We start from the raw sequence: 16744 nt of genomic DNA, 5'->3' as shown, positions 1-16744 counted from the left end.
AAAAATATTGTTTTTATTTTAATACCTTTTTTTTTCTTTTTTTTTCTTTTCTTCTTTTTTTTTTACCATTATGTTAATTCTCAGATTAAGATTTTTGGACATACAAAACATATCATGAATTTATGAAATATGATCTGTTGTAAAACTACTTCACAGTTTGTAATGTAGTTAAAATGATCTCCTCTAACTAATGCATCACAAGAGCCAATCCAATAATATGATACATAATATATAGAACTCTTACTTTTGATATGTTTACACAGAGATCTGTACTTTTACTTTAATTAAAGGTTTATGCTGTCATTTGTATTGCCTTTATTTAGGTCAGGCAACTACATAATACATGGTTGGAGGGTGTGTAACATTTGTTGCATTCATGGTTTGTTTGCGGATGTCATTTATTGTAGGCTTATCTTATCTTTGAGAATGGCCAGCCCAGTGGTGATACAGTAGCAGTACACACCAACATTCATCATCATGGTTATATGATAGCAAAGTAATAGTAAACCTCACATTGCAGATTGTTTAAACATATGGCAGTCAAGTTTACACAAGACAGAAAGTAATTCAAGGCTACATTCACCTAATTTGCTGGAAAGCTATAATATAATAATATACTGTGGTACTTGTCTTGTTCTTGATACAGAACTTGCCTTTATGCATTCACAGGTGAAATGGCAGGTTCAGCTACATCTGGAGCTGAAAGGGAGTCTCAATCTGGCTCAAGGGCTCCTCGGGAAGGCAGATGCCTCCTATCGTGGGGGCTTGAACTCACCGTGCTGGACTGATGTCCTGAGTGTACAGTAAATAATAGGAACATTTTATTGACTACTTTCAACCAAATAGATTAAGTTTCAGGTTACAGCCTTGAGCAGTAATGTGTAATCGTCGAACACAGCCAATTGATACACTTTACACCCCCAACAGATACTGTGGCATTGTTTTTGCAGAACGGAGACGTTTAGAAACAGGAAGGTTGGCTACAGTTTGCCGTCATTTCTGTCGGAGTTTCTGGTTGATGATTTACTGAAGTGTCATAAATCGGACACACTGGCAGTGTCAAATCAAAACAGCCTTGTAAAGTAAATTCTGTATGCAGGCGGTTGTTGACAATTCATTGTCCGCCTGCATTGTTGAGATATTCCCTTCTGGAAACAAATAAATAGTTTGTTAGTAAAAGGTCAACGCCTACTGAGTGGTCTTGTGGTGCACTTAGTTTGTTGGTGCACAGTAAATCGGAATATGCACGGTATTGTGACAGTAAATGGAAAGAGGGTTTTCCTTTTCTTATTGACATTGACCTGTGGCTGTTTTGAAGAGCTTGTCTTTCCGTGGGCGTACACAAGCAGAATATGAAAAGCAGACAGTCCAAGTTAAGGGGAACTTGGAGTTTGGAGTGCAAATGCATGTCTGAACATTATGCAGTGAGATTAGGAAATGTTTTAGATGACAGTATCTGCTATACACTCTCTACTTTTTATCTCCACAGAGTCTTGGACTAATCGTGATGAATATGCCCCTCTCATTGAGTCAGAATATTTATTTTTCCTTCAGCCAGGATCGACAGGCCGAGGGGGCGGCCTTGCTGTAATACATTGAAATTATTTTAGCTGTTCCCCAGTCTCACTTGGCTGCTTCTCCACCTTTTGAGTCTTAGTTTTATTTTGAAGATTAAACTGCCCATTTAATGTGTCTTAATCTACCGACCCCTTAGATTCATCTCTGATATTATTCAGGAATTTTCAGACCTTTTACCTGTTTTATGTAAGAAGCAAGAAACTCATGTTTTTCTCAACCTATTGCTAAACGCTGTCATAATCCCAGAATCCTTTATAAAACCATAAACTCGTTATTGCTCCCCTGCCCAGCCAGCCAGTGGCTCATCCCCAGAGAGATGTGAGGAATTTCTTAACTACTTATGACAAAATACTGGCGATTCGAGAGCACATGAACACGGACATCAGAGAGCTTGATGCTGACTCCTGCCCATCCTCAACATTAAACCACTTCTGTGAAATCTCTCTGTCAATCCTGCAGTGCCTTTCTTAAAGAAGAGGAACCCTCTGTTTTAATTCATTTTAGACCCATCTCTAAGCTTCTGTTTTTATCCAAGTTTTGAATTTAAAAAAACAGATTTATGTTAATAATCAACAGCCAAATCTTTGACAAATTTCAATCTGATTTCCACTCTCAACCCCTCAAATGATTTACTGCTTGCTCTCATCACTGTACTCCATTTTTATTCAGTTTAGCCTTTGACACAGTGGGCCACGATGTCTCAATCAACACCCTGAAAAACTATGTTGGTATCTCCTATTTGTCAAACAGGTTCCTGAGGATCTGAGGCAGTGAACCTCAGTAACCTCTTTTAAATCTCTCCTTAAAACTCACTTTTATTGTTTGGCTTTTTCTTAAACAGAGAGTATTTATTCTAACTATTTAAAGTATTTGATCTGTTTTTATATATTTAACATATTTTAGTGTTATTATTATTTAGATTGTAAAGGACTATGTAACTGTGTAACTTTAAAGGTGCTATTTAAATAATCAGACCGTCTCTCCCCCGTCCAGCAGCTGAAAGACACGCCTTCATTTCCTCCCGCCTTGACTACTGTAACTCCCTTCTATATGGCATCACCGCAAGCTCCATCAACAGACTCCAACGGGTCCAGAACTCCGCCGCCCGACTCCTCACACACACCAAATCTTGGCACCACATCACCCCAGTCCTCAAAGAACTCCACTGGCTACCTGTCTCCCTCCGAATCAACTACAAACTCCTGGTCCTCACTTACAAAGCCCTCCACCACCTAGCCCCCTCCTGTCTCACTGACCTCATCTCCCCCTACCAACCCCCACGGTCCCTCAGATCCACCTCAGCTGGTATCCTTTCCACGCCCAAATCCAAGCTGCGCAGCTTTGGAGACAACTCTCAACTTTGCTAGCCCCCTGTTAACCGTATTATTATTATTATTATTATTATTATTATTATTATTATTTATTTTTTCTCTTTCCCTTTTTTTTTTCTTCTTCCCTTGTCCTAACCCCTCCCCCCACTTCCTGTACTATTGTAAAGCGGCTTTGAGGTCTTGAAAAGCGCTATATAAATTCAATGTATTATTAATTTTATTATTATTAATAAATAAATGTATTATTAATAATAATAATAATAATAATATTTGTACTTACTTTCTGTTGGGCTGTTCTGCTGGTGTGTGTTTGGACAGGGAGCACATTATATGGAAGAGCTACCATATGAAGAAATGCTATATATTTTACAGCCTGTCTAATATCCTCCATGTCATTTTATCACAAATCATTTATCACTATAGGTAGGAAACTTTATCCTTCACAATCATTCACCATTTGACAGACATTATTTCCTCCTTTCCCAACCCAGCAACATTTCCAATTGTGCCGTCTCTTTGACATGCTCAAGTCTTCATTTGAATTGCAAAGCTTGTAGAATCAGGCCTTCTTTGAAAGCATTGTGTGATGTTTTGGCTGAAAACACTCAGGCCCTGTGGGATGACACGTGTCATCCGCACTTCAGAGCTGCCCTCACTTCACACTAACTGATGAGGGTTGGTGTTGTCTAATAACTCAAGACTCTTGTCTGGGAGGGAGGAGCGAGCGCAGGCTGCATGAGGGTATACTAGGAAGGTTGACAGTGCTGGGAGATTGTGGGTATTGCAGTTTGAGTGAAGCGGAGAGAAAAGGACATCGTGAATCCAGAGTAGTTACAGAGAGAAGGATTGAATGGAGAGTAGCATACTGCATTCTTAGTAAATTAAAGGTATCCGCAGTTCTCACCTTCTCTCAGCTCAGCTTGGAGTCTTGAATGGAGCTTTCCCAGCAGCTGCTGCCTCACTGCCTTCACTACAGGATTGCCTTCTACCAGAGGGACCACATGTAACCTACATCTGTCAGGCTTCATTAGCTATGTCAATCTGGATGGCACTGTTAATTTTGACTTCACAAATGTTTTTTTGGTGTTAATTATTCTATTCAGTTTGCAGTTTGAAGTTTCCAGCATTTAACTTTTAGTCAGACTTCATCTTGCCGTTGAACAAACTGTCATTGTGAGTTTGACTGAAGTTGATCAGTCTTTAAGGAGGATCACACAATTAGGCTCATCTCCGCAGGGAAATTCTGCATTTTACACTTCAGCAAACATCTTTCATGTTTTCAGCGTGACTGAAGATTAAACTTAATTTCTTTGCTTCCTGTTTGATATTGATTGATGTTTTAATTTCCGAGCAGTTATTGATCCTTGTATGTTTCACCCTGACTTCTCTTCTGTGCATTTAAGATTATTAGATGCAGTTTCCCTTTTTAAGTTGTGACGGGGGAAATTATTTTGAAGCCTCCATGAAAGAGATTTTCCACCTTGAATACTGATGAATGGTGAAACGGTGTATATAAGGGAATAAGATGCCCAGATCCCCCAGCGGGACGTCTCTATCTACATTGCTTTCATGTAAATGTCATGTAAAATGGGCTTTCCTTAAATACATGATGAATACTAATCCATATTTCATCTGCTTGCTGTTTTCAATATAATTGTATTTACAATTTTGCTACCTTAACTAATTCATTCATCTTCTTATGAATTCATTTCTGTGTTTTTATGTTTTATTAAATTAAAAACATGGTTATATGTGTTCGTAAAACACTTTGTAGAGTCCAGAATGCTCCTTTTGATGAGTAGCCTACAAGAGATCTGGGTTGTCCCTCCACCTAGTGGCAGTGCAGGGGACAGCACCTCACTCTCCACACACACACACACACACACACACACACACACACACACACACACGCACTCCTATTGCCACCTCCTACACCACACCCATGTCTTCCCTATAGTGAAATATTTGATTATAAGCAAATACATTTTCATAAACAGATAAGTTTTCTGACGTAGTATTTGCTCACTGTAATACTTCTGTAACACCATCCAGGGTTTAAATGTTTATGGATGAACTCATGTCATGCTGTGCTGTTGAAGGCCAGTTGTAATGCAGAGCTATATTTAAACTTCCCCTGGGGTGCCATTAAATCATGTAATTTCTTCGTCATGCCTGGCTGACCTCATTTTAATATCCACATCTGACAGCATTAAGAAAAAAAACATTAAAAAGAAGAATATTGAATTGTGTATCTACTGTGCTATCTTACATTTACATTTTATATTTAAGCCCTTTTGCAGACATTCTTATCATGTGAGACTTAAGCTAAAAGCAGAATAAGCTGAAATTCCTTACATTTGGATGTTGGAACGGCTGGGGCGTGATATTATTTGCTATGTCGGCTGCCAGGAGGGAGAGTTGAAAGCGTGTCTATGTTTAGTTCTGCAAAGCGCGCAATCCATTTGGACCACCAAGAGAAATGAGAAAATCATAAAAGGTTGATGCATAAAATGGCTGTATTGTTGTTTTTTGCTTTGCCGGGGATGGATGAGAATACAGAATGTGTTTTTCACTCAGCTAAATAGGATAGAAAAGTTTAACTGTTATTTTGGGGAAATAGGGGACAGACCGAAACATTGCATTGTATTCAAACCTTATAGACTGTAAAATTAAATTTGGCTTTAGTTTTATTTGCAGATAAGTGTGTTTGTGTTTGACAGCATGGGCTATTAATGCTGTGGACTATACAAATGTCTTCAATTAGTCCTGCATGGCAGCAGAAACCCTGGTCTGTTAGCTCCTGCACAGCTGCAGTACACCTAACCTTGAGTGGGTGTTCACATCCACAGGGGATGGAAGATTCCCCTGTTCTGTTCAAAAGCAAGCGCGAGAGTGAGAGGGGGGGGAGACAGACTCGGAAACAGATATTTATAGAGAGGCTGGAAGAAAGTGAGATTGTGGTTTGAAAGGTTAAAGTAAGAGGAAGCTGCAGAATGACAGAGAAGGAGAATTACAGAGTTGTCAAGGAAATGGAAAATATGGTGGAAAATAAAGATGAACCAGGACTTAGCAATGGATGATGCTGCAGACAGAACAGAGGCTGTGTGGACCCTGCTGTAAATGTCTGTTCCTCTGTAGGTCACATTGGCACTTAATTGTCTGTGTTAACCCTAATTAAGTCCCGCAGATATTGGGAATGAGTCACTGTGGGGTTAGAGGAAATATCTTCGTGGGGTATGCACTGCATTTACTGTATTGGTCCATTGTACCCCCCTGTGTCATCCATTCCTCTGTCTATAAACATTACTTTGCTGTGCTAATCTTAAAAGCAGATTTTGAAACCATAAAATAATGCAGAAATAATGCAGGTAGTTTATTAGCATAGTGAATTGAAGTGAAATGGGCTTTGCTGAAGCGTTATTAATGTTGAATAGCTTATACATACTGTCAGAATGAGAACTCAAAGTCTTAATATTCCTGTCTGGGTAGAATTATGTCACTAAGCAGACAGATAAAACAATACATTTGAAGTCAAATTTGCCCAAAATTTTTGTTCTGCTCTTGACAACTGAGGCAACCATTTTTGCCGGGCACCCTGGAATCTATTGGCCATATGACATCGAATCTCTGCAAGGCTTCAGACTCCCAGCAAGCCTCCCACCCAGCTGTAATTATAGTTTCCTATCTACCGGTATAGTACCGACCAGGCCCACTGAGACTCTGCACTAAATCTCCTTGATGTCGTCAGTCAGCCATTTCAGATAGGTAGTTAGACAGCCAGGAAAAGGCAGGGCCGTCTGAATGCGGGCTCCTCTCCATGGTGCTTGATGTATTGACCCTCACGGGCTGATTTTAACGGATGTTCTCTCCTCCCACACTCGGCCGTTCTAAAGTCATTGTCACACTGGGCAACTATGTCCGCGAGGATAAATGGGAGTTGGCAGTTTTGAGGATATGGTGGATAAAATGTTGTCTTGTGGACACACTGCTGATGAGATGGTGCAGACAGCTATTTTCCTGCTGTAAAAGGAAGGAGTGTTGTAGGAGCTGGGCTGTCAAGAAAAGGAATAAATGAGGATATGTGGACAGAGGTGTTATTTACAACTCAGATGTTCAGCATTGTACTTGTGTGTGTTTTGTGAGTGCAGGTACTGTACATATATTACACTGAGTTTGATCAATGACTCTTTTGCAAAGAAGACATGGTTAATCTTGGAAAAAGTCATAAATAGGAACAGAGGAGTATAGAGCGCTAATGGCATCAACAATATCCATGATTGATGGGTATGTGGGTTCCATTTGTGTCCAGCTATTTAAAATAGCAAGTGTTCAATCTGTAGAAGACTGATTGACTGAGAGCACCGTTGAATTTTAGAGGCATACGTTTGTATTTATCATTACAAGGAGGTTTGGGGCTTTGTGCTTCCTTTATGTTGAGGCAAAGAATTACACTGAGATGTAAAAATATTTTATTGAGCTTTGTTGCAGGCTGAGAGAGGCTGATGATAAAAGGTGATGATTTTCTCAGTGCCTTTAGTTTGGAATATTGATTGTTTTTTGTGTTGATGTGCAAAAGTAGATTAAACCCTTTTCAAATCAATGCATGGCTTTTGAAACTAAGATGAAATAATCAGCCTTTCTGGAGGTCGGAAGATGGCTATTCATTCTGCCACACACCACTAGTCTGTGTTAAACAAAAGTTGATTAAAACATAAATATAAGATGCCAATGTACACAATATGCAATAATAATAATAATAAGTAACGGTAAAGGATATACAGTGAAACTCATTATGTATAGTCATTCACAACCATGCATATCAATGTGTCAGTCCACAAGAAAAGTGGGACTGCTTGTGCTTTGAGCTGGTCTGCCATGCAATCAAATTTGCATTAGTACGAAAAATGAAAGAGAAATAAAAAGAGCAAGACTGATAGCTAAAGGGTCTTTTTCTTTTTCTTGTTGCCGGCTAAGTCGAGCACAGTTATTATGAGAGTATCAATCCACATTACGACGCACTGCTGTTCCACTCATTTACAACACGCTGCCACTCCTCAAATGGGAATATCAGAGTTGCCGTATTTAAAAGTCACATTCAATATTTGTTATTCTTCCAGCTTCAGTTGTAGAGGAATGTTAATAAGCCGTATAAGCCATGCAGAGCTTTGACTCCTTGTTACTGCACTGCAGGTTTTATCCTGGCTTGTGTGAGGGAACATATGGTGAGAGCTTGACACTCTTATTTTCCTAAAACTGGGTGCAAATGCAATGGCTAGGGAAAACTGGGGGTGCAAGCTTGCAAACAAGTAACTATTGAAACTTCTGAAATGTGGAGGGGAGGTTAGAGCTGGATGAATGTATTATCAGTAGGATGAAGACAGGGAGTTTTTCCTTGTGGGGTGCGAGGGCCTAAGGACAGAGGGTGTCGTATCCTGTACATGTCTGTAAAGTCAACTAAGACAAATGGGTCATTTGTGATATTTGATTTGATTTGATTTGAGTATCACAAGGTGAACCTCAATATCAACCAATCAGCTCCTCTCATTTCCTTTTGAAAAACAAAGCAGAAAGTCTTATTGACTTATATTTTGATTTTGTTTTGTTTCAACACAGTCGTGAAATTAAAGGTCTCTGTGTTTTTTGAGGTGTCTGCTCATCCACGGATTCACCGATGTCTACAGTTCACTTCTCTCACTCTCAGTACTCTCGTGTTGGAAGATTCCCAGAGATGAACGGGTCAATACAAGAAACTCCCAGAGCAAAGAAGGAAGTGAATAGTTCACTTTTCCCCTTTTTAAAAGAGAGATCAATGAAACAAATTTGTGCATTTAACACAGCATTCCTCAAATGTGTGGCGTGTGCTTTAGAGAAACACAGTAGGCAATGTGCTGGTTAATATTAATGTATGAAGTAAGTCGACCAGTTTGAATTGGTTAGAGGTGTTTTCTCTAAAGCTTTGAATTTGGCTTTGAACACCATGAAAAACCCCCAGACCATTCCACCCCCTCTGATCACATCACTCCTCAGTGGTTTACAAGGGTTCATGTCACAGCTACAGCAGAACAAACTCCCACCGTTAAGTGATATTTCTTCAAAATCTTGCCCTTGATTTGGTGCTAAAAGCTGAAGTGCCAAAACCTTACAATTTTATTGAGTAACGCCCTCCTTGTGCTCAGACCTGAATGATTGCATTTCTGCAGTGTCTGCTCATATAACCATCACTACAGGTATCCACGACACTGCCACTCGCATATTCTGTTTTGAAACATTGTGTACTGAGATTTCTTGTACTGACATAATGTCCTTTATTAACTCATTTCATGCCACCAACTTGACGTTTTCTCAGTCTGTCCTTAATCATTTTCTTTTTGGAAGTGCATGAAACCATAGAAATGAAATCATTTTTCAGAACTTCCCCCTAGCTATTCGAGGAGAATGGACATTTTAATTAATTCAGCAAAAACATTTGGACATTTTGAATTAAAAGATTTCCCCGTATTGACAAGTACTGGTTGTGCTCGCTGTGCTGAGTCTCAGTCTTCAGTTGAAGAGGGGAAAAGGGACATTGAAAATGATGGCGGCTGGCTGCTACACTGGTGGCAACAGGCCTGTGAGTCTGGAGGCAAGGGGGGAGGGTTGCGTGCACGTAGAGAGAGGGGGAAAGGGGAGGTGAGTGACTGATGGGCATGTGTCAACCCTCTTCCTATAGTAAATGTTGAGGGGGAACAAGGGTGGCTCGCTAATTAGGGCGAAATGTAAAAGTCCCTGTCACTCATCATCATCTTCACAAATATGTTTGGAGGCAAATGCCAGCTGAAGCATTAGTCACTGGAGTCAGGGGCAGCCGAATGAAGGATGCATCTCCACTCCAAACATCTTTTTTGGACGTATAGGTCTTGTACTGATAAGATTGGTACCACACTGTGCTGCTGAACGCAAAGCTTCTGCTTTAATTATTGAACATCTGTACTTTTAATTTGTAAGGCAATTTCAGAGAGCAACCCTGTGAGACCAAGACTTGTACTGATATTTGTTTCTCTTTAGCACAACCTGGCCAACCGTGAATCACTCCAGCAATAAGGGCAATTTCATTTTCATGACGGTCATAATAGAGTAGATCTAGCATCTATCATTTTTCTCTGACCTTGATTTGTCCCCTTCTTTCAGAACCCTTCATGCAAGGTCCGCAGGGAAGAAGTAATGTTGAAAAGAAGAAGAGCGGGATGCAGCCTCTGGAATTGACTGTGAAATTAACGGGAGACATGTTACTCCAGCGTGCTGCTTAACCAGTGTAAAAAACAGATAGTGACAGTTAATGATATAGTAAGCGCTTTTCCTACTGTTGTATATGTTTATCACTTTATTTGTAGTCTTCCCTGACTAGAACAGTGGAATAACGATTTCAGCTGTGGATTGTAGTCGCACTGAAAAGTTAAATCTGATGACAAGTTAACTTAATTTTACACAATAAACTTCATTTGTTTCTTCACACAAATTAAACATTGATTTCAAATACTGTAGCTGAAAAACTACATTTCCGCAGGTATAATTAAGATCAATTTACCATATAATTAGATTAATATGCTACCAAGAATTGTCTCTCTGTTTTTAATGGCTGTTTAATACTAGTTGGAAGTGTCTCTTCTCAGTTGTTCCTGCTCTTGAATCTTACGATCCAAACAAAGCCGACCAGTTATATGATCTAATTTGAGTGGCTTGCTAAAATCTAATTTCCATAATCTTCTAACTGGGAGAAGAACAGCAATTATGGGACTGGTATTAGCATGAAGTGACACCCCTGAGCTGCAGTCGTGCAACAGGTGGTTAATTGGCCCTGAGTTTTACAGTGGGCACTCTGTAAGTCTGTCCTTGTCTCATGATGGGAACACCGGCTGCTCCACACGGCGGACTTATCAGCTTGCTGCCCTCTGAGCCAGATGCAGCATTTTATAATTAACCGAGTGAGAAGAGCGGGGTCAGAGAGAGCTGCAGTTCTGTACTGTAACTAGCTCTGCTCATACATGTGGAGCAAATGTATAACTCCTCTCTAGTCTGTTTGCTCTTGCTCTCATTTCATCAGATGTACAGTTTGGAGATTATTTTGCATGTGTTAGTGAGAGAGACAGAGAGTTTTATTGCTGAGAATGCAACAGGACTCCAGAGCCCTCCCTGGTGTTAATTGAGGTTTAATGTGATTTGTTTTGCTGGCCCTTCAAGCAGCCCTTTCCAGTCCATTGAATGAGATCCCCTGTGATCACTCTCTAATGACCTGAGTTACATTTGTGTGCTTTAAACAACCTACAACTGCAGCAGATAAAATGATGAGGTTAATGCTGCAATGACACAATGCAAAGTGAGTAACTATTTAAACAGATTGTCTTCACAGCACCACGGCTTAAAAACTGGTTTCAAGCATATTCAAGCTAAAGGGATAATGCTGCTACGATACCATTTGTATCTGACGCACATCCATATTTTTATGCTTACACAGTTACTTAACCCACTGGGTCTCGCAGGTGTGGTACAGTAGTGTGAGCACAGGAGCTACCAACAGAGAGCTGTAGTTGTGCGAAGTACACACAGATCTTTCCTTGTAGGTCATACACTGTAAAAGTCCTCTCTTTCAGTTCATTAAATGCCTGTAGCCATCATTCACCATCATACGCTGAACATAATTACGCACTTCAGCAATGCGACTCGGAGGAGTCTGGTAATATCAGTAGAACTTCATCCCAATGTAATTTGCCCTTTTTGTTGCTCAAAGCACTACCAAATTAAATCAGCAAAAGTCGACATGCATGTCCCTTTTCAAATACATTGACATAGTTACTCATAGTAATCCAGAGATGTCATTGTGATCTTCTTCTTTTTTTAAATACTTCTTACCAAATCACACCTGCCAGCTGTTTAGCTCTGAGTAGAAGGAATACACTTTTCACACCAAAGGTCTGTGGCTTATTTCTACCGATTGTGTCATTTGGAAAAACACATTGATTGATTTTTGGACCTTTTGGAGTCATTTTAAAACGGAGTGAAATGGTAAATATGTTAAAACCTCAACAAGTCAAGAAACAGACAGATGGATCACACTGCCTGAGAGAACAAATTGGTTCTGTTGTGTTTTGCATGAACTGCCTCTTTTAATGGAATAATCAGTGACCTCATCATTTGTAGACACAGGTGATGGATGGGAGTTAGTGGCTTATGTTTCGCCGTACCATATCATTTGCTTCAATACCATATTCAGTAGGGAAAACAATGCATGTGCACCAAAGGGATTTTCTTTTTCTATTATGAAAAGAACGGGCTACCAGGTGCAGGTCTGGGGGGGAATGTATTTATTTATTATAGACGGGAGTGTTGATGCGCAGAGCTATACCCGACTAAACCGATCATTCTTGAGTGACCTTTCTGCATTGGTGCCACTGCACTGCAGTTCATGAATGTTTAATGGAAAGGCTGGCTGTTTTGGGCCTGCCAGGCTGGGTTTGCTGCCTGAAAGAAACATACTAACTCAAAGGCAGAATGGAGGTCAAAAACTGTGGGTGCTTCAAACAAAGGACACCTGCTAGTACACACCCATTAGACCCACAGAAAGCACTTAAAGGCACTGTGACCCATATTATATTAATTAATTAACCAGTAATCACTAAATAGCACTAAATAGATGGCTAGAATGACAAGTATCAAGCACAGGCAGAGTGAAAAGGTGTGGGTGAGGACTAAGTAACTAAGGGACTGTGAGAGAACAGGAACAACAGGATGCACTGCTGGTGAGGTGTCGTCGCGACAATGTCATCCTTACAGTCTGGCCAACAACGTGCATCCCAGACACCTTTTCTATCTCCTTGTATTTCTTACCTAACACTTTGAAATAAGTACAAACGAGAAAATAACAAGGAGCATTTGCAGAAAGAAATGATAATATTAAAAGAAGATGGGGAAGATAATTGGGTATAAGAGTGAACTGAGATTGTGCATGGAATAGTGAGAAAATGTGTGGCGGAGAGGTGCTGGTTTGGCAGGTGGACAGTAGTGCAAATAACAATTACATAATTTCTAAAAAGAACCCCACATGTCGCTGAAACAAAACCTTCACCAGTTTGTTGATGCCATGTTTAACTATAAAGGCACAAACAACATCAAATCAAATTAAAGGCTTGTACTCTGTTTGCAAGATAAACACAATCAGCTTTTCATATCTGCCTGACAGCATCCCACTCTTCCAACTTTATGGAGGAGACAGCACAAAGGGAATACTAGTCAACTGTGTCATGAAGTGAGTGTGAGTGAGAGAGAGACTAAGGCTACTTTCAACACTATCAAAGTGCAGGGAAACTTTTACTCCAGTGAAGTCTTACATTTTACTTCCAGGGTGGCATGACGAGATAAAACCTTCAGCTCTGAGCTGAGAGACAAGTAGATGAGTCAGCTGTACTAACAGAGTGGACTGCATATGAATAGGATTTCAATAAAAAAACTCTCTACTTTAGAACTCCTACATATTCAGTGAATCCAACTTTGGTCACTCAGTTTGACAACTTTGGCATAATATATGCCGAAAGAAGGAGGAACGATAAAAAAGAGGACAAGATTTGAAAGGTCAGACGCAACTTTAATACGTTGTTCTTGATGATGTACATTATGCACATGAGATGAGAAGCAGCAGAAATTGCTCTAATTACTATTTGCACCTTTCAAATGGCAAAACATACAACACTCTGAACTACTTCAATGACGCCTGACTGCACCTTGAGGCGCCTCTTTAAATTTCCATTGGTTCTGAGTGGAGAGAAGCACTGAAGAAGGAAATAAATGATAGAACCCCTTCTGTCTGGGCTTGGGCTGTGATGCAGAGAGCAGGTCTTATTGATAATGCATCAGCAGACGAAATCTATCAGGACCACATCCATTTAATGCATGAAGCACACATTTATGCACAAAGGTGCACGTGGCCTACTGCTTCCAACCTGTGGCCAGGCTAAGTCGGGCTGAGCCCACATCTCTGGATTGTCACCAACGCAGGTCTAAGGGACACAGCGGCTCCCCTAGACATCCCTCTGTCCCAATTCCAGACAAAAGGATGAAACATTCATGAGGTGTCTTTGCGAAAATGGCAGATTCAACATCGTTTGGATATGATGGACTCCTCGCCTCTTCTTCCTTACTCCAATCCCCTTCCACACACATCATCATATCTGTTGGCCCACTTGATAGAGCTTTCAGGTGAAAGCATAAACCCAGTGTGGAGTGATTACTGAATGTGCTCCTGCAGAGGAAGGACTGACATTTCTCTCTCTTTGTTGTGCCTCTGACCTTTTGAAAATATCACAGATTAAATCTTTAATTATTTATGAAGGCTAGTTGTGGTGAAGAGAGAAGAGAGAGGGATGTTGCCACATGTGATGGGGCATCTCACTGTCAGAGAAAAGATTGACGTTTTGCTTGGTGTAGTTCTAAGCCGCACACTGAGATGACCAGTTTGCTATATTGAAATCATCAGTTGTTTTTGTTGTGAAATGTGTCCTTTGTCCGTGTGTATTCTGTCCTTTCAGATATTCTGATGTAGATTTTAAATTCTTACTCATTGGAAGTAGGGACCTTTTTTCCAACATGTGTATCGCACTGTTTTAGTGAACTTCAAAAGAGCTACCCTCAGATCTTCCTAACTCCTCACGTCATCTACTCTCACGCTGTAAACATTCCTGACACATTTATTTTAGTCAAATAATCATGATGCGAGAAATAATAACCAAACAAACAACAGAGAAAATAACTATGCTATAGTGGCAGAAAAAATATTTCCCCGGAGAATGGTTTAACCAGTGTTTGATATGCAAATTCTCTTTTTCATCGGAACCTTCCAGTAAATGTCAGGAAGGGACACTGGGGAGGGGCTGAACATCTCAATTAAAGAGCGCTAACATGCATCATTCTAAACAACCCATGAAATGAAAGGCATCATTTAGATTGATCTACAGCATCAGTGAGAATAAATCAGAGCAGCAGCCTAATAATGTAACTCTCCAGGGTGCATCTGACTATTGCAGATAGGAATTCAGAACAGTATCTGCATTATGACGTTACAGCTGATGAAGTTGGCGATCAGTATGTAGGAAACGGCCACTGTCGCTGCGACGTTAAATGCAAAACTGTTTCTGTGAGAAAAGAATGGGCGTCTGAGTACCTCTCTAATGGCTGAATCAAGCTTACAGTTTATTGTCTTAGGACAAAACTGTAGTTAAAGGCAATACAATGATTTTGCTGTACTCCCAATTAACCTTCTCTGGTGTTATGCCAGTTAAGCACTTTCACAGAGTTTGGAAATATGCTCCTTGGCATATGGATATGGCCTGCACTATATACCGAGAATACACTTAAAGTTGCCTCAACTGAAATGAGAAAGAACAGGTAATTAACAAAAATAAAACGGGAAGTACAAACACTTAAACATTTAACAGACAGCAGGTACCCTTTCAGAAACAGGATGTGCTTAAAGTGATATCCTACTTTAATTCCGATTGGACTGCTACAACATATTTGTGGTAGACCTTGAGACATCAGAATGACCTATTTCTAAAATTAGGACTTACACTTGCTTTTCTTATCTAAAACTCTTTGTGTGTTTCAAAGTTAAAGCAAAATCTTTCCTTCACCACCATCAGCAACGCTAAAATTAATGTCTTTTGTCGTGATCCCCTCACACAATTTGATGGGTGAAGGCGTATCCTATCGCCGCAAGTTTTATAAATCGTTTCTATTCTGATCTGGTACACACCAGAATAATGTGTATTGCTCCCCTAAAGGACAGATCTCTCTACTCATTACTGTCTAAAAAAACAGCTCACAAAGTCTATGTGTTTTTATTGTGTAGCCACTGCAGGACATTCATCTCAAGAGGACTGTGCTCGTTATGCAGAGGAGACTATACATACATGTATCCAGTTTGTTCAGAAAGGCAACATGCCACAGGGAAGAAGTCAGTATATGTATCATGTATTTGAATGTGGGAGAATATGCATTACATCTTGTTTAGAAGGAATGCCAATTGTATTAAATAATAAGCCTGCAGTATACGACAGTATCAAGGGTTATATTAATAACTCCCACTGAGAATGACCTAATTAGTTGACCATGGAGGGGGCGAGATTATTATTTTTACCACTGATGTCACCTCTGATTGCTCTGTTTACCCATGTGGAAAGATTAGTTTGAGGTGTTTAGAGGTGGTAAGACATTTTTAGTAACGTATCATATCCACGTATCAAAAGATTTGCACTGACATGTTTTTGCCTCTGTGTACTATATTTTAGGATTAGTTGTAGGATGATGTAGATTTATGCCGATTAGATCTATGCTCTTTATTTTCCTCTGGATGTGCTATACATTATGATCTTGAGCTGTACCCTTTAACTGGTATCATTTTGATCAGATTTTTGCTACGTCAGAATGTTTGGTCACACAGTACGACGCTGTCGGGGCACGGCCACCACTTCTGCTCAGACTGTAATCTGGGACAATATTTTGCTGGTGTCACTGCTCAACATATTCTCTAGCATCCAACGCAAATACGAATGCAAATGCAAGATGTTGAAGATTAAAAGAATTACTTGGAATTTGAAAAAAAGACTGCATTTAAGGCTTTAGATGACCCAGTTTCCAGGCATCCATCCAGTGGCTTAGTTGCTCTGGAGGCTTCTGAATGTAGTATTTGTTGATTCAGTGTGTGTGTGTGTGTGTGTGTGTGTGTGTGTGTGTGTGTGTGTGTGTGTGTGTGTGTGTGTGTGTGTGTGTGTGTGTGTGTGTGTGTGTTGTCTGCGCAGGCACACATACAT

This window comes from Cottoperca gobio, chromosome 15 (assembly GCF_900634415.1).
Source record: "Cottoperca gobio chromosome 15, fCotGob3.1, whole genome shotgun sequence".
NCBI lineage: Eukaryota > Metazoa > Chordata > Actinopteri > Perciformes > Bovichtidae > Cottoperca > Cottoperca gobio.
This window is presented reverse-complemented; position numbering follows the sequence as displayed.